Source organism: Hyla sarda, chromosome 2 (genome assembly GCF_029499605.1).
Source record: "Hyla sarda isolate aHylSar1 chromosome 2, aHylSar1.hap1, whole genome shotgun sequence".
Classification (NCBI taxonomy): domain Eukaryota; kingdom Metazoa; phylum Chordata; class Amphibia; order Anura; family Hylidae; genus Hyla; species Hyla sarda.
Window position 1 is genome coordinate 284,574,515 of NC_079190.1, and position 24,328 is coordinate 284,598,842.

Here is a 24,328-nt window from a genome sequence, read left to right on the forward strand (position 1 = left end):
TAAGATATATAGCGTTGCAGGGGGGGCAGACATATAGCCTATATATCCAGCCCCCCAGCGCATTTATAATATGCCCCCCCCTGCAGCGAATTTATATATATACCCCCCACCGGTGCATTTATAAATATGCCCCCTGCAATATTATAAATGCGCTGGGGGGGCTAGATATATAGGCTATATGTCTGCGCCCCCCCCCCCCCGGCAGCGCTATATATCTTGCCCCCCACAGCGCTTTTAATATACATATGGCCCCCGCTGCCACTCACAATGTTCATTTTTAAATCTCCCGCTGAGAGCCCTGAATGGCTCCTGAGTACCGGCCATTCAGGGTTTAAAAATGAAAGTTAAAACACACCATACATTGCCCGCTCCCCTGCTTAATAACTTCTAATCGCATGGGGTCTCAGAAGTGAAATCCCTCAGCCCCTGTACTACAACCTCCATCATGGAACAGAGTCTGTTCCATGATGGGGGTAGTAGTACAAACACTAATGTAGCCTCCCCAGCCACCGGCAGACTCCCGCAGTTTTGTATTTACTACTCCCATCATGGAAACAAGTCTGTTCCATGATGGGAGTAGTAGTAGTCCCTCAGCACTGCAGGAGTCTGCTGATGTCACCTCTTCTGAGCATGCTCAGAAGTAATAATGGATATTATAAACTGGGTGCAAACGGATGACATAAAGGCTCATCCGTTTGCCATAGACTTCAATGTTAAAAATAACGGCCGTTAATTTACCCGGGCGAAAAATTTGTCCATGTGCCGTTATTTCTCCCGTCACAACTAACGGCCGTTATTCATGACAGGCTATAACGGGTCATAACAGATAATCAAAAAATCCCATAGACTTGAATGGGATTGTTTAACGGCCGTTTAAAGGAGTACTCCGGTGCACACTTTTTTCATGTTATCCCGTCCGGGCTGCAAAATAAAAGAAAACGCACTTTATCTTACCTGCCAACGAGCCCCCGGAGCTCCGATACAGGTGTTCGGTCACCGGGCTGTATTCTTCTTACTTCCGGTTAGCCCGGCACGTCACACGGAGCTTCAGCCTGTCACTGGCCGCAGCAATGTCCCGCCTCGGCCAGTGATAGGCTGAAGCTCCGTGTGACGTGCCGGGCTAACCGGAAGTAAGAAGAATACAGCCCGGGGACCGAACACCTGTACCGGGGCTCGTTGGCAGGTAAGATAAAGTGCGTTTTCTTTTATTTTGCAGCCCGGACGGGATAACATGAAAAAAGTGTGCACCGGAGTACTCCTTTAACATGGGTTTTCTGACGGACGATTGTAACGGATGAATTTTTATAGTGTGAAGGCAGCCTAAGGGTCATAGTTTACCCTTATAGTTGTAGATGATATATGTTATATATGAGATTATTACAAATAGTGCTGCGATAATAGAAAACAATAATAATGATTGTTCTGGGATTTAGGTATTCTCGTCTAGTGTCCCTATCGTTGCAAGGGAGGGCTATAGGGATACAAAGGATGAGCATTGTCTTTGGCACATGGTGTGTAAGAGGGGAATCTGTCATGTCATTTTGTTGCAGTCACATCCCCTTGTCAGCTTTACTAGCAGCTTGTCCTGTGACTGTCACCCATTGTCCCTCATTCATTTGGGACATCACCATGCAGCTATTAGCATGTAGGATTCCAAAGTCTACCAATCTTTCATTAAAAAGCCTGGCCTTTAACTCATTTATTTAGTCAGATTTGTATACATAATTCTTTTGATTTGTGTAGCTAAGCAGACTAGTGTTGTGTATAGGTGGTAATATTTGTTGTAGATGAAAATGCGGAATACAGTCCTTACTGCCAGTTTTGTCTACGTTTTTATTGTGTTCGTCCAGCATATTAGTCAATAGTTCCGTTCTACCGTTGCGAGCCAGTGTCAATTTTTGTTGACTTATATTGCACAGTTCTGAGTTACACAACATAATAGTAGCAGCTTTTGGTGACTGGTGTATGGCAGAAACATTGGGGGAAAAGTGAATAAAAATGAGGTAAAAGAAAAACAGTTTTAGGTGCAAAAGAAAAATGGTTTTAGATGCCCATAATAGCCAATCAGAGTTTAGCTTTTATTTACAGGATTAGAAAAACAGAGCTGATTTCTTTTAAAAAAACAGCACCACACCTATCCTTAGGTTGTGTGTGGTATTGCAGCTCTATTCTATTGAATTGAAGTTGTCATGCCACAATATGTCCAAACCCCAGGGCCGAAGCCTGGGGTAAAAAAAAAACCTATATAGTCAACCCTAAAATATAACTTTTATTGGATATTTGATAAAAGAACCCCCAAGTAAAAGGACAGGGCTATAAACGGTCAGTATGAGACACAGACGTCAACTCTCTGTAATAACAGTATGTGCACCGCAAAAACAAGCCCCTGTCTGTGTGTGCCAACCTCTACATGTTTCGCTGTTGTAACGGCCACTATACACCTCTTGAACGCTGTTGTAACTGCGAAACGTAGAGGTTGGCACGGTGTATGTGTTTTATTCAGACACACAGACAGGGGCTTGTTTTTGTGGTGCACATACTGTTATTACAGAGAATTGATCTCTGTGTCTCATACTGACCAATTATAGCCCTGTCCACGGGTCCGTTTTTAACTTTCACTTTGGGGTTGTTTTATCAAATATCCAATAAAAGTTTTATTTTGGGGTTGACTATATAGGTTCTTTTTTACCCCGGGCTTCTTCCTTCTTCTGCCTTGGCCCCTAACTGCAATATTGGGTTATTTTTCTTAGAAGTTGTCATACCACACAACTTGAGGATTGTTATGGTGCTGTTTTTTAAAGTTCCATTTCTATTTCTGAATAAACCCTTTAATTGCTTTGGTAAACTGAAGCCTAAGCTCTGATTGGTTGCTATGAGCAACTATTGAGTTTCACACATTGGCCCCGATTTCCTAAGATTATCGTAATATGGTTTTGCTATCACATTCTGTCAGACATTCAGTCTACTTTTTGGTTACTGTACTTGGCTAGTTTATGATGGGATAATTTGCACCAAACTGTGCACATGACATCATCAAATTGTGGGGACTTTTCATGATTTTGAGGTTTTCTGAGCTGCTTTGTCAGTCTTGGGCTATGAATCACTACTTCCCTTGGATGCTGAAACTATGGCGTTTTTGCTTAAAAAAAAAAACACGCCATAGTCTCTGCATTGCTGCGGTTTGACAAAACTGCCAATTCGCACAAAATGCCAGGGTCAGGGAAAAGCTGCCAAACCCAAAAACGCGAAGTGGTTTTGGTGTTTTGCGTTTTCCTATCAACTCTCTGCTAACATCTGGCCACAGGGGGGGCAAGATGGCAAAAAAATTCCCACTAAAAACTTATACTTATACAGCCTTATACTGCCTGAATCTCAATTCCCACCCCACCTGCCTTGCTTGATAGATATTTCCTTATAGCAAAACAGGGATAGATCTAGGAATCAAGGCTGGAGGGGTAGGAAGAAGCAGCTGGGGACCGACCGGATGACTCATGGTTTAGGCTAAGTTTCTACTTAGTTTTTTGTCCTGCGTTTTTTGATTTGAAAAAAACGCAAGAAAAAACGCCTGAAAAAACACCAGTGCAATTTCCTGCGCCTGGCGTTTTTCCTGGGGTTTTTTCATTTGTGTAGAAATTGAATTTTTGGTCCCTTTGGCGTTTTTATTTATTCATTTATTTATAATTTTTTATTCATTTATTTATAATTTTTTATAATTATAATTTTATAATTTTTTAGGTGGTACTACTACTCCTAGCATGGAACACACTGTTCAATGATGGGAGTAGTAGTACCTGTAATAATAGCCATATCGCCTGATACGATCGTCCATAATATAGCAGAGATGCGGAGCGGCTCTATACAGCGCTCACATCTCTGCACTGTACTCCGGCCAGTGATGTGAATAGAAAATCACTCATTCATATTTTCCGCCCAGAGTGGAGATTGGCCGGATGGTTGCAGCCAATCACAGCTCTCAGAGGGAAATATGAATGAGTGGTGATCTATTCACATCACTGGTCAGAGTACAGTGCAGAAATGTGAGCGCTGTATAGAGCCGCTCCACATCTCTGCAATAGATGGCACAATCACCACGGATTTCAGGAGTGACACCCGCTGTGATCTGTCCTTAACTGCAGATACTACTACTCCCATCATGGAGCACGCTCTGTTCCATGTTGGGAGCAGTAGTACACTGACACTCGCTGTGATCCTCCTGGTATAATGTATAGATGCGGACGGCCAGACGCTCTGCTATGGTCCCCTGCACTGCCGTATATATACACCTATCATCATATTTCCCACATAGTTGTGATTGGCTGGAACCATCTGACCAATCACAGCTCTCTGCGTGAAATATGAATAGGTGTATATATACGTCAGTGCAGGGGACCATAGAAGAGCGGCCGGCCACATCTATAAATTATACAGAAGGATCGCAACGGAACCCGGGCGATCTGTCAGTTAGTACAGGTACTAGTACTTCCATTATGGAACAGTGTGTTCCATGCTGGGAGTAGTAGTACTACCTAAAAAATAAAGAATAAAAAGTGAAAAACACACACACACTACATTTTTATTATTATTATTGTCGGCTATATTTTTTGTACCCTGCCCGCCCACATAAAATGATCCCTGTTCAAAAATTAATAAAAATGTTGTTATAAAAAAAGATAAATTTGGTTAAATACAATTTTTTCCATAACTACTGTATCTTTTTAATTATTTTTTAATGGTACCCTACAAAATTTTATTAAAAAGGTATCGCCATCACTTTTTTGACCTCCAAAAGAGAATAAAAAACGTTTGAAAAATCACCAAAGTTAAAACCCACATGGCGTTTTTCTTGGCGTTTTTTTTACTCCCATAGACTTCTATGGGAGAAAAACGCCACAATATCAGGGAAAAAACGCCAGTGGCTCAACATGCTGCGATTTAGCAAAACCACCAAGGAGCTGAAAAACGGCAAAAAAATTAATGAAAAAACACCAAACTGAAAAACACCAAGTTGAAGAATAATTTAGCGATTTCTCATTGATTTACAGCTAACATCTGGCCTCAGTGTTTTTTGGCCGAAAAAACGCCATGCGGCAGAATTGGCGTATTTCTTGGCATTTTTCCCCCCAAAAAAACAAGTAGAAACTTAGCCTAAGGCAGCATGAATGGGATGGCAGGTTCCCTTTAATAGAGACATGAATTTCTATGTAAGCCTTTACTGACCATCACATATTAATGAAGGCATTACATTCGATACCTTCCTATTATTTTATAACAATCTTAATACATTTGCATATACCCATTTTTTGGGATTCACAGAGAATGGTCTGAAAAAGAGAAAATAGCAACAGTTGTGTGGATGAAAATGTCTTTTTGATGTAAGGTCAGAGGAGAATGGGAAGACTGGCTTGAAATGACAAAAAAGGCAAAACAGTGACCCAATAGCCACTTATTACCAGCAAGGTAGCAGAATACCATTTCTGAACGCACAACACATCGAACCTGAAACCAAATGGTGTACAGCAGCAGAAGACCACACCAGGGGGCGCTCCTGCCAGCTAAACTGAGGAAACTGAGGCTGCAATTCACACAGGCTCACCAAAATTGGACAATGGAAGACTAGAAAAATGTTGCCTGGTCTGAGGAGTCTCGATTCCAGCTGTGACAATCAGCTTGCAGGGTCACATAAAAACATGGAGCCATCCTGCCTTGTATCAACAGTTCAACAGTTGGTGTAATGGTGCGGGAGGCATTTTAATGGGCCACTTTGGGCTCCTTAAAGGGGTACTCCGCCTCTCAGCGTTTGGAACAAACTTCCGAACGCTGGAGCTGGGAGCTTGTGACGCCATAGCCCCGACCCCTCATGACGCCATAGCCCCGATCCCTCATGACGCCATGCCCTGCCCCCTCAATGCAAGTCTATGGGAGGGGGCGTGAGGGCTGTAGACTTGCATTGAGGGGGCGGGGCGTGATGTTATGAGGGGCCGGGGCTATGACGTCACGAACTCCCGGCACCGACTCCAGCGTGAGGAACAGTTTGTTCCTAACGCTGAGCAGCGGAGTACCCCATAAATACCAAAGAGCATCGTTTAAATGCAACAGAGTATTGTTGCTGAGCATATCTATCCTGTTATGACCATAGTATACCCATGTTTGCATTGCCAGCAGGATAATGCACCATGTGGTAAAATTCACATCATCTCAAACTGGTTTCCTGGACATCACAATGAGATCACTGTACTCCAATGGCCTCCACAGTCACCAGATCTCAATCCAATAGATCACCGCTGGGATGTGGTGGAACTTACATCATGTGGCGTCAACAAATCTGTAGCGTGATGTCATCGTGTCCATATGGACTAAAATCTCTGAGGAATGGCCCCCTGTAGAAAGTATGCCATAAAGACTAAAGGCAGGGGGGTCCATCCCCTTACTAGCTAGGTGTACCTAATAAAGTGGCCAGCTTGTGTATTACCGTATTTTTCGCCCTATAGGACGCAACGGCATATAAGACGCACCCAATTTTAAAGGTGCAAAATCTAGAAAAAAAAAAGATTCTGAACCCAACAGTGATCTTCAACCTGCGGACCTCCAGATGTTGCAAAACTACAACTCCCAGCATGCCCGGACAGCCGTTGGCTGTCCTGGCATGCTGGGAGTTGTAGTTTTGCAACATCTGGAGGTCCGCAGGTTGAAGACCACTGGTAGGAGGTAATACTCACGTGTCCCCGCTGCTCCGGATTCATCACCGCTGCCCTGGATGTCCCTCCATCGCTGTCGCCGCGTCCCCGTGATGTCCCCGACGCTCCGGACGTCTTCTTCCCCGGGATCCATGCTCTAAGTCGCCGTCATCCCGTCTATACGCGCGCCGCTCCTATTGGATGACGGGACGGCGTTCGCGATGACGTGATGGCGTCGAAGGAGAGCGCCGGCCATGCAAGGGATCCCGGCCCGGAGCAGACACCGAGGAGGCAAGTAAGGTCCCTCCCGGTGTCCTGTAAGCTGTTCGGGACGCCGCGATTTCACCGTAGCGGTCCCGAACAGCCCGACTGAGCAGCCAGGTTAGTGTCACTTTCGTTTCAGACGCGGCAGTCACCTTCGATTGCTGCGTCTGAAGGGTTAATACAGGGCATCACCGCGATCGGTGATGTCCTGTATTAGTCGCGGGTCCCGGCCGTAGGTGTGTATTCGCCGTATAAGACGCACCAACTTTTCCCCCCCAGTTTTGGGGAAGAAAAAGTGCGTCTTATACAGTGAAAAATACGGTAGTCATATTGCTCGGTAGACATAGTAGGCAGTCCCTAAACAGTGTGCAGAGGAGGACTGTCTATTGTGATTCCAGTGGTCTATAAATCTCATTGTATGTTCCTCAGAGAGGTTTAAGCATTTCCTCTAGTAATTCTGTGCTTTGCTTTTTTTAGAATACTTGAATGTATTCTTAGTACTGGTTTGTGAAAGTCTTTTGAGGTTTACATGTCGCAGTACAGGTGTGGATGGTGCCAACAGGCTCTGTAACGTTTCACATTACTCATTTCTCTAAAGTCTAAATAAAGCCTTCATTTCCTTCAGCTACCTATAAACCCCAAACATTGGTAAAAGGGGAAGCAAGGTTGAAAACACATGAATCATACCTATTTTAAGGATGTTCTAGTTTTCTTTGTCTATATATAGCTTGCCCTCTCTGTATATAAATTTAGCCCCATCACATCTGTGGTTGCGTGAAGCTGCCCCCAGATGTTCACCGCTGGCTCTGTTAGGGACTTTTAAGTCAATGCTGTTTGTGTATGTCATAAATGCATAAAATTCCTTCGTGCCAATATGTGTGGCAGCCTCACCTTACAAGAGATTGGCGGAGAGAGGGGTTTACTTAAACAGTCTCAAATGAAATAACAAGCGCCTGAAATGATCCAGGGATTATTATTGATCCGCAATATTCTCATCTTTGACCATCGATGTAATCGGAGCTTGTTATTAATCTCTATCTACAAGCCTGCTTTGTGTTTTAAAAGCAAAGGGTTAAGTGGGATTCTGTTGCTATGACAACAGGATGCAGTATCAGTTCCGTGACACTGTTGCTATGGAGACATGACAATGATTCTCCAATTTAGCATCTTCTCTACCTCTCAGGGAGAACTGCATCTCATTAAGAAGGCAGCAGCCACTCGTACCCAGGGTTGTCCTCAGACAACCTTTCAGCAAGCAGTGAGTTAAAAAAGACCAGCAGGGGAAAAAAAACACTTTTTTTATTTTTTTTAACATGCATCCACACAACGGTGCGCGTGTCTATACACACGCGTCAGTATAAATACAGTGTGTGTCTATGTACATATATTTACAGACACACAAGCTGAGATATTGATAGGATTTGTCACCTCCTCATACATGTACATTGTCTGGTCCTGTCACATCACATATTAATGCGAAGAGGTTTGGCTGGTGTTGTCTGTTCCCTGCGCCATCCCGCTGTGAAGTCAGCATGAGTACGAGAGTCTTTGTTCAATGCCTGTCTGAAGATACAGCAATCTATTCTTCATCTCTCTATTCTAGAGTAGTCTTTTGGGGGATTTATATTGATACTAGTTCTTCTAATAGTATATCTGTCTGTCTATCTGATCATATTTTGTATCTGGATTCTTGCTTCCTCTTGGGTGCATCTCCCGCTTTTCCCTGGCCAGACAGGCTTATCGCTTATGATATCCCTGACCTCTAGCAATAAGAAGCTGCTCTCCCTCTGGATAATGCACTTAATCCCCCACCTATACGACTGTTGGAGTAGGTCCAGCGCCAACATGCTTAGCTGTGATGCAGAGAGCATTTTCTGTTTGTAAACACCCTTCTCGTGCTGCCATTAACTATTCCCTGTGGGGCACAGGCTGGCTTTACCGCAAGGCTTACAATGCAAGCCTAAAATATACACGTCTGAAGGCTTCTGTGGCACAGCTGATGTGTTTAGAAGACACAAGCAGAATTTCTGGACAACAAAGCAATCCTTCATTTTATACATTCATCCAGTACGAAAATATGAAGATGCCTTGGATTTTATGCAGATGTGTTTTAGGCTGTATTCCACTTGCCTTTTTTTTTTTTTTTAAATACCACAAGTAATCTTTACCTACTGAAAATACATTAAGACTCTACTAAACCGGTGTTCTGGGGATGACCGTTTTTTTATTTAATAAAATTTTTTTGCTCCTGGGTGATGCCAAAATAAACAAATAACCAGTACTCACCTGCTGCTCTCTGATCCCCCCAAGGCTGCTGTTCAGACAGTCCCTGGTCCACTGTCCTCTCAACTTTTTCCAGCTTCCATTGCCGTCCCACCCTGAAGGACCTACCCACTCAGTAGCAGTGACCCCTAAATTTACTCTAAGAACACGCTCCTGCTCCAGGAACTTCATGCTCAGTGGGCCCCGGCTGCTATCGTTGATCATGCCGATGTCAAGCATTAACCCTTTAGATGCTGCAAAGTGGATCAAGGAAACCAAATGCGATAAAAATCAATGCAGGTTAGCTCATGAAGCGGATCAACACCACTGCGATGAAATTACATGGCCCCTATCAGTGGAGAGGACAGACGGAGCGCACTTACCCGTCTTCCGTCTGTCATAAAAGTGCACTGGTTAGAAACAAGACCCCAGAAGTTGCAAAATGAAAATTTTTTTTTTTCCCACAAATAATTTTCTTTTTCCTTTCACCGTAGATTTTGTGGTAAAATGTTATTACAAAGTACATTGGTAGCGCAAAAAACAAGCCTCATATGGGTCTGTAGGTGGAAAATTGAAAACGCAATGGCTATTAGAGGGCGAGGAGGAAAAAACTAAAGTGCAAAAACGAAAAATACTTGCAGGTTAAGGGTATATGCTCCTCTCTGTTTTTCTGTTTTCAATTTTAGTTTTCTATTCTCCTATTGGAATAGAAAAAGAAAACATTATCATTTACAAAAATGATAAATTGCAAAATCCCTTACACGATGGACACAAATGGCACCTGACAAACCCCTTACTTAGTGTGTTTTGTCATGGTCAAAATAAATAACCCTGCACATTATTGGAAGAGTGCTATGTGTAGGGCTGGTTAGGCCTTAACCGTAATCCTAAAAGCCAACAGCAAACCACAAGTTATTCTTTTGTGTTTTTATTTTTGTTTTTGCATATATTATCGTAGCTTAATCTCTGAGGCTCTGCAATATTGTTGTTCTTATCTTATTGGAGGACACTGAAACAACAATCCTTTCAAAAGCAAAAATTCCTCAAAAGTTAATGCTACCCATAAAAACGTTTTGGTCATCACGACCTTTACCAACTAGGTATCTAAAACAGTGACAACATAACCATAAGTTACATCTTTCTGTCATGGTGTCCATCAAATTTTTTTTTTCCTGGCAAATATTGAATTTGGGAGACATGTAGATGTGAACACAGTCTAAAAACACAACCGCTGTAGTGTTACTGATTGACTATGACCACCAGCAATTGACACCTTAAGAGGCGGTTCTAAGAGCGAATCAATAGAAAACCAGGAAGCTGAATATTGTTTGTGGAACAACCCATTTTGAATTATAAATATGATTCTTCCATAAAAGAATATGCCAAAGCAATTCCTATCCACTGTAGTTACTGAAGGTGTTACTCAAAATATGAAGTTAAAGGGGAGATTTATCAAAACCTCTGCAAAGGAAAAGTTGCCCATCGCAACCAATCAGATAGCTTCTTTCATTTTGCAGAGGCCTTGTTAAAAAATGAAAGAAGCCAGCTGATTGGTTGCTATGGGCAACTGGGCAACTTTAAATCTGGACAGGTTTTGATAAATCTCCCCCAAAGAGTACTGTAATGTCCGTTTTTGCATTTTTCCGTTTTAGGCCCTGTTCAGACTTTGTTTTAATGTGTGAACAGGTTATGTGCTAATTCTTCCTAGGGTTGGTGTTAAAGGGGTACTCCCGTGGAAAACTTTTTTTTAATCAACTGGTGCCAGAAAGTTGACCAGATTTGTAAATCACTTCTTCTATTAACAAAAATGTAATCCTTCCAGTACTTTTTAGGGTCTGTATACTACAGAGGAAATGCTTTTCTTTTTGGATTCCTCTTCTGTCATGACCACAGTTCTCTCTGCTGACCTCTGCTGTCCATTTTAGGAACAGTCCAGAGCAGCATATGTTTGCTATGGGGATTTTCTCCTGCTCTGGACAGTTCCTAAAATGGACAGCAGAGGTCAGCAGAGAGAACTGTGGTCGTGACAGAAGAGAAATCCTAAAAGAAAAGCATTTCCTCTGTAGTATACAGCCCCTAAAAAGTACTGAAAGGATTAAGATTTTTTAATAGAAGTAATTTACAAATCTGTTTAACTTTAATATAGATTTTAGTCTGCTTGGTTTTAAAGGGGTATTCCAGGAAAAAACTTTTTTTTATATATCAACTGGCTCCAGAAAGTTAAACAGATTTGTAAATTATATGGTGCAAAGAAAGAAATATTGTCCGCACTCACCATGCCAATCAGACGTGTTCGCTTAATTGAGAACTTGCAGGTTCCATAAAAAGCAAATATCAAAAGACACCCGAGTGTAGAGAGGGGGAGCTGCTCCGGGCAAGGAGTCTAGGAGCGGCTGTCAGGAACAACAGCACCGTTTCACATTATCCACGCATCTTCCGGTTATTAAAAAATCTTAATCCTTTCAGTACTTATGAGCTTCTGAAGTTAAGGTTGTTCTTTTCTGTCTAAGTCCTCTCTGATGACACCTGTCTCGGGAACCGCCCAGTTTAGAAGCAAATCCCCATAGCAAACCTCTTCTAAACTGGGCATTTCCCGAGACAGGTGTCAATAGAGAGGATTTAGACAGAAAAGAACAACCTTAACTTCAGAAGCTCATTAGTACTGAAAGGATTACGATTTTTTAATAGAAGTAATTTACAAATCTGTTTAACTTTCTGGAGCCAGTTGATATATATAAAAAAAAGTTTTTTTCCTGGAATACCAATGTAAGTACATCTGTCAGTTTTTAGTACCTTGTCATACCTTAGTGTGTGTTCATCCTGTTAGTTTTGTGCTTGTAACTGTGCTCAGTATTTAGTATTATTCTTGTTTAGAGTCCTGACCTGTATTCCTCCATGTTTTGGAGTTTGGTGTCTTGTTTGTTCTTTGTTCAGTGTCCAGTGTGAACAGTGTTCTATGTTTCCTGACCTGTTTAGTGTTTTACATTCAGTTCATCTGTTCATCCCCTGCATCTCCTGTTTCTTTTTTTTTTTTTTTTTTTTTTTTTTTTTTGCTGTATGCTTACTATATATCTAGTCTTGTTCATTTATTCATATCTGCTGTTTATCTTGATTCCGATTTCTGAACTGTATGTTAGTACGCTATATCCACCCGTTTATTGTGGATGGGCAAGTAGGCAGGGAGAGTGTTTCTAGGGACAGCTTAGGGCTCACTCTCCCTGTCCACCCACGGTTATGACAAGTACCTTTCATGATCTTGTTAAATGTTATAATCCTCCCAGTTTTATAAGTCCCCATCATGATAAACCACCCCCGGCTTTTATTTTTTATAATTTTTTAGTTTTCGACCTTGATGTTGCCCTGTATTTTCTGCTCAGTCTCAGTCAGATTCACAGACTGGAAAGGGGCGTTACCTAGCAGGCTGTGACATCATCTGAAGCCATACAGGGGAGAACTTCCTCCTTCACTCTGCTACACATAGACCAGAGCAGTTCAGTGTGTGAGATGAGCTATGAAAAGCATTCCCTGTTTTTGGACTTCTGCTAGGCTAGCAGGAGTCCAAAGTCTGTGCAAAAGATGGGGGGGAAATGTGATCTGGACAACTAGGGAGACACCTAGTGGCAGCTTTTTTAAACACAAATAAAACATAGAAAACTTCATTTTGTTTAAAGAAAGTACATTAGAAAGATTTTTTATTTACCATAAGGAGTGCAATAGCAAATATTTTTTTCATGAGTGCCCATTTAAAACGTACCTGTCATAGCACAGAAAAAAAGGATGCATTTATATATCAAATTGTTTACTAGGTCATGCAGATTCTTTACATATCTTTTTGTGTCTAGGTTCTGTATTTGGCTCACAAATACCTTTGTACTGCTGCTCACTCATTCTGACATCCACTGCTTAGAAAGGAGCATGTCCGAGGCTAGCACTGAGTCCTCCCTCACTTACTATGCATTCACTTCGTCCCTGAGTATGCTGTGCTAAGTCTCTTTATCCAATCACTGCAGACTGCTTGGTAACCCCATTCTTTCTATTTTCAAACAGGAGTGTGATAGACAGGACAGGACTGAGTACAGAGAAGTGCTAGTACCACCCTCACTTCCTGGATTTTGTCCCAGCTTCTGCTTAAGCTGGGACAAGATAATACTGCAGCTGGACAGGACACATTCTGGATGGAATGGAGACCCCTAGTGGTCTTTTTAATGAGCCATGATTTCTATATAAAGGAGATTTTTATAAAGTATATTTGCCAAGATGTACGTTATATGAAATGTTTTTGATTCTGACAGTGTCCATTTAGTGTACGTGACTACATTCAACAGGATGGCACCATAGACTTATAATGGGGCTGCATGACAGAGGTCACAAACAGCCAATCATTCTAATGATCGTGGGATTCTCAACCCCATCCGAGCAAAAATTGTGCCATGTCTCTGTGACATGCCAAAGTTTTTATAAAAGACAAAAACACTTTTCATCGTGTAAATATTGTATTGTAAATATATTTGTACTCGAACATGCTGTAGGAGTAGTAAGTAGTTTTACTTTTCCCTGCAGACAGATCAAAAAAACATTTTTTTCTGGGGTGTTCTGCAGTGAACAGAGTATCACTATGTTGAGACTTGACTATGAGAAGAGTGACTGAGCTTGTGTGTCCACCGACAATCAGCTTCCTAGTTGAACGTTTATACTTTAAAGAAGCACTCCAGCCAAATTCAATTACCTTTTATATAGCTGCATATGTTAAAGTTATATAACTTTGTAATGTACAGGTGTAATCTTTCTGTTAGCTTTTCTTCCAGGCAGGAAGTCCAATAGTTCTTAGCACACATGAGGATTGTCGTCTCCACTTTGCTGGGTGCAGACGATATGTCACTAGCAGTCAGAGAGCCAAAAGCACTTTAGCGTGTGATTGGCCCTGATTGGTTGAGGCCGCACTCACCTTCCTCATCTATTTTCACTGCTTTTCTAACCATGTGACGTGCTCAGCTTTCTGAAGGCAGCTCCTACCAAGCAGCTCATATAGGAATCAAGCGCAGGGGGTGATGGTCATTGTAGTTTTCTGCAGCTCTCAGCTCCGTGCACAAACCAGGAAGTGCCTAGATTTGTAAAGGTTCTTAATGGGGTCTATGGGGGTCCAATTCTGAAAAAATATGTGCCTTGTGGAATCATAGTGAACATATGAACATATATAAATAAATTAAAGTTTTTATTTTTACCACTTTTGACCGAAAATATCTCCTTTAAGTATAATGTACCCTCATACTATACAGGGAAAGTCAAAAGTCTCCACTAGATTATTTTCACAGCTTGTGAATGGCTAACTTAGCTGTAATAAGACATGGAATTCTTGCGACTTCGTCACAGTTGCTGCTTTTGGGATGTGGTGCAACTCCATTTACTTACCTTAGGTGTGATGCAGTGTAATCCATACAGTACAGCCCAACAGTTTCTGGTCACACGTCCAACATCAGTGTGTATCCTCAGCCTTATTGCCCTTAGATATAAGAAAAGGTGCTTAGTTAGTACATTGATCTTGTAGGGCTCATTCACACTGCATATTTTCCAAGCTTTATACTGCTCTGGAATTCCACTGCTGCTCCATTCACACTATGGAAGAATCCTTGTGGAATTCCTAAACCATTGATTCCACCAAAAGAATAATTCTGCACTGAAATGCATTGCCATCTATCGAGAAGCTGAATTTCTGAGTGGTCCTAGTGCCGACTTGTTTTACCGACACCCGCTACGGATGGAAACTCCGGTCAGATTATCTCTGGGCAGAGATTCTGTAGTGTGAATGAGCCCTTAAATTAACATATCGCTGCAAGATTAGCATCAGCACAAGGCTTACAGTTGTAAAATTACCTGTATAGTGTAGAGTTCCAATAAAAGAAGCATACTTTAAATACGCTCTGTGACATCCTACCTGTGACTCACTAAAAGTGAGTTTATAATGGAAAACTGAGTCCACTGGGGGGGGGGACGACTTTAATGTTGTTTTCTTGTGAGATATCAATTTACTTCTACTGCGACCTGTGTGTTAAAAATCTCTAAAAATAATAATAATAATAAATAACTATTTATCTATTTAAATAAACAACATCATAATATTGATAACCCTGGACCCTTGACAGCCCCAGCACTTCCGATTGTCATTGTCATTGCCTGCTGTGACAACAGGAAGGGGCACAGAACCTAATGCCAAAGTATGATATATGATTTTAACATTTGCAGCAAGTTAGAACTCATGCATAGGTGTTGGGAAACCCCTTTAACTAACATATGCGTGATCCTTGCTGACTGCATTGAGGGTGCTTCATCCTGTATTAAATCTGTAGTGTACCTTCCAGATGCTCGTGTACCAATGAAATATGTTTCACTTGTCCTAACAGGGAACATTGAACATTTGGATCCTTTAAATATCCCAAACATCATGGGCTTTATTTTTTTCCAAGCGGAACCTTCTAAAAATACTCCCTAAACCTCCGACATGTTCACAGTGCAGTAAAGTGGTCCCATTCACAGCTAAGGCCAGTGCGGTCACTAATAACAGGTTTCTGGATATTTCTACTGGTGGTTTCTGCTTGTCCTTAAATCACTTTCCCCAGAAACAGTCAGCCACTGAGTGCACTTGGGCTGAAAAATGAAGGTGGCTGAGAGGAGCTACTTCTGAATTTAGCCAGGACTGCACACAGCAAGGCAACACCCACTAAGGAGTGACGGACGCCATCCTGCCAGCAGGTGAACCAGCACAGGTCATGGCCATCTGAGGGCCAGAAATAGCAGCACTTTTCTCCTTGGTAGTAGAGGGAAATATTCCTGTTACTGGACATATTGAAGGTAAAAGCTATTGACTGAAGGTGTACTCTCTGCTTGTTTAGCCTGTGCAGACTGGCATAAGATTAGACATATCTACATTGTAATGATACAGCAAAGCTTTTCAGTTGTGTTTATTAGGATAGAACTGCCTTCAACTGAATTCATGCCAATACTTCTCATAAATATTCATTTTGCCCACAAAATGAATATTTACACAGTATTTAGGTATTTCATTCAATATTCTGACTGACTTAGAGCTCCAAGTACATTATTAAGGGTGACAGAGTCCTTGTCACAAATGAAACATAAAAATACTTATTAGATAAGATACCATCATGTTGTATCCACCGCACTGTGCAGAGAATAGGCTCCTAGGTCCCCCCCCCCAAAATCCCCCCTTGACAGTAACGCCCATGATCTCATTCCATGTTTTTCAGAACAGGTAAACATATGCACTAAATGGCCAAACCCAATGAACCTAACCATGTGAATCTAAAACTTTAGTCCAATATGGTAGAACTGTTCAGCGCCTCCATTTTATTATTGTTCTCATCCTATTCTTCCAAGTGGAATCATTCTAATTGCATTATCAATGAACTGGATGCTCTGGAAAGAACGGACATCGTATTTCTCATTTAGAGTATACATGTTGCCGTGGACTGTGGTATCGAAACAGACACCATAAAAACTACCAATACAGCCCATGGCAAGAGACTGTAAAGTCCCAGGTACACAGGAAAACTCTTGACTGTACTTTTTCATTTACCTGCTTTGTTCTTTTACCATGTGGAACACTTGTATGCATTGTCAGCCTTCTTTTATTCACAGTATGGAATAGGATGGTAGATTACACGATTCCATGCAATGGTATACAGTAAAACAAATATTTTTTTGTTAGTAAATCTGAGCCATTTATACCCTAACAGAAGGCAATAACAAAGTGTAAACCACCTAAAGCAGGCCATTTAAGTTGGCTGCTGGTGGCTGCGTCTGTCAATCCCAAATAAATACTGACTTATGCGAGGCCAATGAGGCTGCATTTTTTTATGTTTATCTTGCTTCTTCTTGGATTCCCTGGATGAGTTGTCAAATATTCTTAAGAAATTTTGCCAGGGCAGACATTTCTGGGAACGTTTACCACTTTTGTTACGTTACATTTTTTCCACTGGTAATATATTTTAGAAATTTTCTTTCTCATCTCCTCAGAAATGTTATTGTAGCTTAGTGTGCTACTTCTTGAGTCATTGTAGCCTACTCGTCATCAGAAAGGTGCATTGAACAGCTTTTTTCCCCCTCTTTTGGCCAGTGGTTACATTTAAGTCTATTGTGTTAAAAGCAGTCTATAAATGTATTCTAATCTGGGACATTTATAGCATATTCAATGGAAAATCCATAAATGTCCCCTAGATGTGGGTAACACCTCTGGGATCCCAACCTAACTTGAAATTGAGGGCTCCCCAACCCCTCTAGTCATTTTGCAGCCACAAGAGGTGGTCAGGAAGCTGAAAGCGTTCAAATCCGGTGGGTTACACAATTTCCGTAACTCCTATTGACTTTATTGGGAGTTGCACAAATGCATAGCCCTGCAAATGATGCTGTTCATGTTACTACAGGAATTATATAAACATTGTAGCTCACAGTGTTATGCCATTTGCTTAATACTTATTAAAGTCAAAGATAGTTATGCATATTGCGTAATTCACCCACTTTGGCTGTTTTTGGTGGTCAGGAGCCAAGTTAAACGGAGATAGGAAGATCACTTTAAAGTGTTACTATCAATTAAAAAAAAAACGTTTAAAGTGTGATAAAGACGTCAAAGTTTTTATCTGGATGCTGAGACCCCCACCAATTTGTGGAACGAGTGGAGAAGCACTCAGTTGAGTGCCTTTCTCCCCTTTTCTTTCCTCGCTTAGACAGATTGTATGGAAAAAAAATCTATGCAGCCTGTATCCTGCAGCACGTAGAGAGATAGGGAAAGGAGCCTTTAGTTGAGCACTTTTCCCTGCTTGTTATTGGTGACTGGTGGTGGTCTCAGCACCCACATCCTGACTGATCAAAACTTTTGATGTGTCTCTATGACATGTCAAAAGTTCTTTTAAATGATAGTAACTATTTAATGTTCCATTTACGTTCTTTCATCATATGTATACACAAAACAGCAACATTTTGACCATTATTGTTGCATGAAGCCATATGTGGAAACAAACAAAGAACCATTTTTAAAAAGGTACCTTATCGTTTTAACACTAAGGTGCAAAAGTTTAGGCACCCCTGACAGTTTCCATGGTTTCCATTTATAGATAATTGGGTGTTTTCATCGGCAATTTAATTTTGAGCTGTCAAATATCTGAAATATACATTAATATTTCCGCTGTGAAATGTGATTTATTGGATGAACAAATAATTTGCAAACTGAATCAAAACAAAAGTAGACAGGTGCATAAAATTCGGCCCTTTGTCATTTTGTAGATTTGAATACCTGTAACTCCCTAGCACTGATTATTGGAACACACAATTGGCTTAGCGGGCTCATTAACCCTTTGAGGACAATGGAAGTATATTTACATCTATTTCCTGCTCCCGTTATATAAAGTGTGCTCAGGAGCTGAGCACGCATCATATCGGTGGGTCCTATTTGCTGTCAGCAACCAGGATCCGCAGCTAATGCCGGACATCACCGATCGGGCTGATGTCCGGTATTAACCCTTTAAATGCCACAATCAAAGTTGATTGCGGCATCTAAAACTGTAGAAAAGTCATCTCTGCTTGCTCAGTGGGCTGATCGGGACCGCCGCAATGAAAATGTGGTGTCACAACAGCTGAGAGGTTGGAGGGAGGTCCCTTACCTGCCTCTTCGCAGTCCGATCGATAATCCAAAGCTCCAGTCAGCCATGGCAGGCAGGATGGGGAACACAGATAATGCTGATCAATGCTATGGCATAGCACTGAACAGTGTAAGCTATCTAAGGATTGCATGTAATAGGCACCCATGGGGACTAAAAAATAGTAAAAAAAAAAGATAAATAAATGTGATTTAATCCTTTTTCTAATATAAGTTTGAATCACCCCCCTTTTCCCATTAAAAAAAAATGGCAACAAAAATAAACATAAACATGTGGTACCGCCACATGCATAAATGTTAGAAATATCAAAATATCATGTTAATTAATTCACATGGTCAGTGGCATATACGTAAAAAAATACCAAAGTCCAGAATTGCGTTTTTTTTATGGCCACTTTGTATACCCTAAAAAAAATTATAAAAAGTGATCAAAAAGTCCCATAAAAAAAAAAAAAAAAAATGGTACCGATAAAAACTACAGATCACTGTGCAAAAAATCAGCCCTTACAAATCCCCATATACGAAAAAATAAAAAAGTTATAGGGGTCAGAATAGGAAATTTTTAAACATGCAAATTTTCGTACAAAAAGTGTAGAATTTTTTTAAAAGTAAACCAAATAAATCCCATATAATTTGGGTATCGTCATAACTGTATGGACATACTGAATAAAGATAAGGTGTAATTTTTACCAGAAAGTGCACTATGTACAATCGGAGGCGGTCTAACCCCCCCCCCCCCCCCCCAGGTACAAAATGGCATTTTTTTTTTTTTTCAATTTTGTCCCACAAATAATTTTTGGGGTTTTTCTGTAGATTATGTTATGAAATGATTGATGTCATTACAAAGCCAAATTGATGGCACAAAAAACAAGACCTCATGTGGGTCTGTAGGTGGAAAATTGAAGCGTTATGATTTTTAGAAGGTGAATTAGTGCAATAATGAAAAAGCCCTGCATCCTTAAGGGGTTAAATGGTTACTTCGGTGGAATTTTTTTTTTTTTTTTTTAAATCAGCTGGTGCCAGAAAGTTAAACAGATATTTAAATTAGTTCTATTAAAATGTTTTAATCCTTCCAGTACTTATTTGTGGCTGTAAGCTATAGATGAAATTCTTTTCTTTTTGGATTTCTTTTGTCATGACCACAGTGCTCCCTGCTGACGCCTCTGTCCATTTTAGGAACTGTCCAGAGCAGCATATGTTTGCTATGGGGATTTTCTCCTGCTCTGGACAGTTCCTGACATTGACAGAGGTGCCTGCAGAGAGCACTGTAGTTGTGACAGAAAAAAAATCCTGAAAGAAAATAACTATTTTGTAATAGTAATTTACAAATCTGTTTAACTTTCAGGCATCAGTTGATTTAAAAAAAAAAAAAAAAAAAGTTTTCCACCGGAGTACCTCTTTAAGCCTTGAACTTCATAGGTACATCCAATCATAAGAAAAGTAATTTAAAGGATATCTGTCACCAGTGTCACCTGCACTAACCTGTCGGTACCGACAGATAGTGCAGGTGACACTGATGACAACGGTACTTACTTACCGTGCCAGGAATCTCTGCTAATCTTCTTCGTTAAGCTTCAGTTCCGGCCCGGTTTGGGGCACGGGCGGAGCTTAGTAACATCACCTATGCTGGGTCCCACTGCTAGAGAAAAGCAGCGGTGACATCACTAAGCTCCACCCATGCCCCAAGCCAGGCCGGAGCTGAAGCTTACCAGAGAAGATTACTGGAGATCCCCTGCATGGACGGGATAAGGTACAGTACAGTTGTCATCAGTTTCACCTGCACTACCTGTCACTACCGTCAGGTTAATGCAGGTGACACTGGTGACAGATTTCCTTTAAGGTGGCTAGTTGCAACTTGTTGCTCTACTCTGAAAAGTGGCAACATAGGGGCCTCAAAACACATAGGGGCGTCAAAACAACTCTCAAATGACCTGAAATCAAAGATTGTTCAACATTTAGGGGATGACTACAAGAAGCTATCACAGAGATTTAAGCTGTCAGTGTCCACTGTGAGGAACATAGTGAGGAAATGGAAGACCACATGCACAGTTCTTGTCAAGGTCAGAAGTGGCAGGCCAAGTAAAATAGAGTGTGCAGACCACCTCCAAAGACCTGCAACATCATCTTGCTGCAGATAGTGCAGCATTCAACAATTGAGCGCATAAGGAGAAGCTGCTGGGAGAGTGTTGCGGAAGAAGTGTATTCTGCACACACACCACAAACAGAATAGTAAAATTTGGGGTAGTTCCATCATGCTGTGGGGCTTTGTGACCAGTGCTGGTACTGATAGTCTTGTTAAAGTTGAGGGTCACATGGATTTCACTCAATATCAGCAGATTCTTGAGAATAATGTGGAGGAATCAGTCACAAAGTAGAATTTACACTGGGGCTGGATATTTTAACAAGACAATAACCCAAAACACTGCTCAAAATCTACTCTGCATTTATGCCGAGGAACAAGTCCAATGTCCTGGAATGGCCATCCCAGTCCCCAGACCTAAATATCATTGACAATCTGTGGTGTCATTTAAAGCGGGCTGTCCATACAACCAAACCTAACTGAACTGGAGATGTTCTGCAAGGAGGAATGGTCTGAGATCCCTTCATCCAGAATCCAGACAATCATTACATGCTATAGAAAGCATCTAAAGGATGTTATTTCTATTAAAGGAGGCTCAACTAAATATTGATGGGGTATTTCTGTTGGGGTGCCCAAATTTATGCACATGTGTACTTTTATTTTGATAAAGATTGCAAATTTTCTGTTCATCCAATATTATTAAAAATTACTGTCCCTTTCAGATATTTCATAGCTCAAAATTACTACATTAAGACAGCATAAACCTGGACTAGACTGGCATAAAACCCTCTTAAATGTATTACAATTATGCCCATTTTTTTTACATATATTAGATACTTTTTTTTTTTTTTATCCTTGCCTAGCTTACCTTACAGAATTATATTATGCCAATGAATCATGCTGTTAATATGGTGCATTTTATGGCTATTGTTAGCCATGCCCCCTTTTCAGACAGCTTTTAAAACTATCTGGTGGGGTGCAAAGAGTATCTAAAACACATTAGAAATGAGGCTTACAGCATTTTTTAAGCCAGTGTTGTGTAAATCTTCCCCATTATGTGAAGGAGTCATTTAACATGGGGTTGTCCCATGTTAAAAAAGTGTATGATGTGGTGTGACCCATCTCCCATGATCTTGAGAACAAGGGTCCCAAAGCTCCATTTGTGCTGCAGCAGTGTGCACACATGACCATCATTTCATTTTGACACGATCTTCAGGACCCCTATTCTTAATTTCAATAGGGTCCCAGTGATCAGACCCCCTGCAGTCATGCACTTGGTCCTTATCCTGTGGATAGGAGATTAGTCTTAAAGGAAAACTATCAGTAAACTCCCCCCGCACTAACCAGAGGTACTGGCTGGTAGTGCGGGGGACGCTGATCAATATGCTGCCTACCATGCCCAGATCAGCCTCGCCATTCGCCTGTTATTTTCATTCTTCTGGATATGCAAATGAGATGCTAACTGCCACAGGCGGGGTTACAAAGCTTCTTCTGGCACTCTGATGTCAGCGCCTCTTGTCCGCAGCGCCGCCCCGCTTATGAATATTCATCCCCTCCCTCCGACTGTTCCTCCCCTCTGCACTCTGTACTGGACTTCATAAGAGGATGAATATTCATAAGCTGTGCGGCGCTGCGGACAAGCGGCGCTGATGTCAGAGTGCCAGAAGGAGCCTTGTAACCCCACCCATGCCAGTTTGCAGCTTATTTGCATATCCAGAAGAATGAAGATAACGGGTGAACGGCATGGCAGATCCGGGCATGGTAGGCAGCATATTGATCAGCGTCCCCTGCACTACCAGCCAGTACTTCTGGTTAGTGTGGGGGGAGTTTACTGACAGTTTAATGGTGGGACAACTGCTTTAATTGATGGTTAGATTTCACAATGATGAGTCAGGGGGGTTGGAGATTTATTTTTTCATACAGAGCCATTTGGTGTAACTTTTTTCAACAGGTGGAAATTGTGTTTTGCGTGCATTCAGATTAATTTTGCATGATTTTAAATTTAGTTTTTTGGTGTATGTTTTATTTGAGCCAAAATGTGGTGGTAAGGCTGGGTTTACATCTACATTGGAGGCTCTAGCTTCTGTCCCAGGTTCTGTCAAAAATACCAGAAAATAGCTTACCATACTGTGCTATTTTGTCATACACCAGCACCAAATACCAATGGACCGGCATCTTTTTTTTTTTCCGTTGGTCTGCTCCAATGACAGAGCAGAACATAAGAAAAGCCCATGCTGGTATAAACACAGCCTAAAATGTAAAATAAAGGGTATTAAACTGTAAAGAAAAATAAGGCAGGCCTAGATAAACCTTTACTAAGCCTGGGGGCCAGCTGAAAAAATCAGAAACAAGCAAAACATTTTCAAAGGTGTTTTCCTGCTTCTTTTGGTGTCATTTATGTCCGATTTCAACACATTTTCAAAAGGATTTCCCCTTGTTTTTGCCATACTTGTCAAATTTTTGAGGGGGGGGGGTCTTAGGGAAAGGGGGTATGGTTTACAACACGCCAGACAAGCCACCTTATAGATAGGACAGTGTAAGGCTACTTTCACACTGCTGTTTTTGGCCTTTAACAGCTGTTATCAGGATGGGTCACAACGGGCACCGCCTGATCCCATTGATTCCCATTGAATTATAAAGGGGTCTGTTGTTTTAGAGGAGTATAGATGGTGCATGCACTAATTTTTCTCCCACTATACTCCCGTCATTTTAGAATGGCCGGTGTACTGCCGGGACATAACAGCAGTGTGAAAGTAGCCTAAGATGCGCCAGATTATTAAATAGCCTGAGTCACTGTTAAGAATTTAGTAACAATGGCAAGAAAATATATGCTTGCCTCCTGGTGTTTTATTTTTATTATCCATATTATCCATCAATTCTGAGCAATTGAATCTGACCCTATGGTGCTTCTCCCGTTTACAACTCCTGTAAAGGAGAGTATTGTATAAGGATATACTTTATTTTAAAAGCACGTATTCTCTTAAAAGCACATATAAGCAGGATCTTAGAAAGAGACTGTTGCAAACTGGAAATGCATCATATGTATTTTAAATGTATTTTGAATTTATTTTGAATATATTTTAAAATAAAGTATATCCTTATACAATACTCTCCTATAGCAGAGTTTGAAATTGGATCTGACAATATGGCGCTTTTCCCATTTAACCCCTTAAGGACGCAGGACGTAAATGTACGTCCTGGTGGGGTGGTACTTAACGCACCAGGACGTACATTTACGTCCTAAGCATAACCGCGGGCATCGGAGCAATGCCCGTGTCATGCGCGGCTGATCCCGGCTGCTAATCGCAGCCAGGGACCCGCCGGCAATGGCCGACGCCAGCGATCTCGCGGGCGTCCGCCATTAACCCCTCAGGTGCCGGG

At 41.4% G+C, this 24,328-nt stretch overlaps 1 protein-coding gene across 5 annotated transcripts in view; it reads left to right on the forward strand.

The window, feature by feature from the left end:
* The window catches only part of HIVEP3 (HIVEP zinc finger 3), a 119,983-nt gene that overhangs the window by 34,912 nt on the left and 60,743 nt on the right, over positions 1 to 24,328 (forward strand). The window contains exon 1 of one of the 5 annotated variants that reach the window (XM_056557317.1): positions 22,570 to 22,708. The exons of 3 other annotated variants lie outside the window; for them this stretch is intronic. The gene's annotated coding sequence lies outside the window, so the exon portion shown is untranslated. Of the gene's footprint in view, positions 1 to 22,569; positions 22,709 to 24,328 lie in introns of those variants that run through there. One more of the 5 variants, XM_056557318.1, reaches the window with a different exon arrangement.